This window comes from Prionailurus bengalensis, chromosome X, assembly GCF_016509475.1.
Source record: "Prionailurus bengalensis isolate Pbe53 chromosome X, Fcat_Pben_1.1_paternal_pri, whole genome shotgun sequence".
NCBI lineage: Eukaryota > Metazoa > Chordata > Mammalia > Carnivora > Felidae > Prionailurus > Prionailurus bengalensis.
Window position 1 is genome coordinate 93,489,406 of NC_057361.1, and position 1,882 is coordinate 93,491,287.

The following is a 1,882-nucleotide window of genomic DNA, read 5'->3' on the forward strand; positions in this document are numbered from 1 at the left end:
CTCCCTCTGCCACTGCCCCACTCGTGCTATAAGTAAGTAAGTAAATAAATAAATAAATAAATAAATAAAATAAATAAATATTATGGGGATCCTTGTTCTAGAGGAAACACACAGTGTTTTTTACTTTTTAGTCTCTGACCTTACATTTTCATCTGGAATGACACCTTAACTACTGCTCTCTTCCCTCCATGCCTGTCCCTGAATGTTTTAGATTGACCTTCATAATAGCTATTCTCTAAATATACTCTCTTCCTTTATGGATTTCTTTTTAAATTTTGTTAATGTTTATTTATTTTTGAGAGAGTGAGCGAGACAGAGTATGAGTGGGGGTGAGGCAGAGAGAGAGAGGGAGACACAGAATCCGAAGCAGGCTCCAGGCTCTGAGCTGTCAGCACAGAGCCTGACGTGGGGTTCGAACCCACAAACCGTGAGATCATGACCTGAGCTGCAGCCGGACTCTCAACCGACTGAGCCACCCAAACGCCCCTTTATGGATTTCTTTTTAATCCAACTTTTTGTGTTATGTCAGGTAAACACTTCCTTCCTTCAAGACCCCATTCACATTCTACCTTTTTTTCAAAGGCTTTGACTTACTTAGAGTTATGTGCTATATTAGTATTGTTTTCACACTGCAAGCACCTAATGGCAGGCATTTCATATCTTCTTTCCCTTCTTGCTCCTACTACTGGTTTGGAATTTATATATTTGCGTTTTCTTTTTACTCATTACCATTCAATGTTGTAATGCATACTTCACTTAATAAAATGTAATACTAACCAGTATTTCTACTCTTTTGAATAATACAAGGTCCTTAGGCTGATTTAACTTAGGCCACCGATCTCCTTTCTTTCATGTTATGTCCAATATTTTAGTTCCATATTGTTTTTATATCCTCCCAAGTTTGTCATTATGACTTTTGATCTTGTTTTAGGCAGACATTGTTTCTTCAGATTTATCTACCTTGACTTATTTTTCTCTTTTTTAGTGAGTGTTCATTCTTTTTGTTTGTCTGAATATGTCTTTTTTGCCCTCATTTTTGGATACTGGTTTAGCTTAATATAAAATTATAGATCTGTATTTCTTTTCCTTAGCCTATAACACCCTCTGTGTTCTGGATTCCATGCTTGCTGTTCAGAAGTCTATGATCAGTCCAATGAACAACCCTTTGAAGTACATATGCTTTATTCGTTGCTTTTAAGATCTCTTTCTCTCTGAGTTTCTTTAGCTTCACTATGATTCTTCCTGCCTTCATTCTAAACTCTGATTGAAACTTCACATCCATCTTCCGTCTAAAGATACACTTCTTAGCAAATTCTGGAACTTTCTGCCTTATCCAACACTTCCAGTTGTTCTGTAGAAAGAGAGATTAAAAGTTGTATAATCTGCTTTATTACCAGAAACTGAACTGCTCTGTACAACTTAGTACTTCAAATTTTGTTTAAACATTTCTCTTCTGCTAGACTATGAGTTCCTTCAAGTGGGGGAAAGATGTTTATACCTTTTGTATTTTTTTAATGTTTATTTATTTTTTGAGAGAGAGAGAGACAGACAGACGGAGAGTGAGCAGGAGAGGGAGACACAGAATCCGAAGCCGGCTCCAGGCCTTAAGCTGACATCACAGAGCCCATTGTGGGGCTTGAACCCATGAACTGTGAGATCATAACCTGAGCCAGAGTCGGTCACCCAACTGGTTGAGCCACCCGGGTGCCCCTGCCTTTTTGTATTCTTAACATCTGTCACAGTACCAGGGGCATAGTAAGGTTCAATTATTGTTCATTTAAGTACCATTTATTGTGGAAATTTAAAGCAAAATAGGGCTATTTCTGAATTATCTGAATGTTTATAACAAAGCAGGCTTGCTTTTGTTGTCTATTACTTGGGC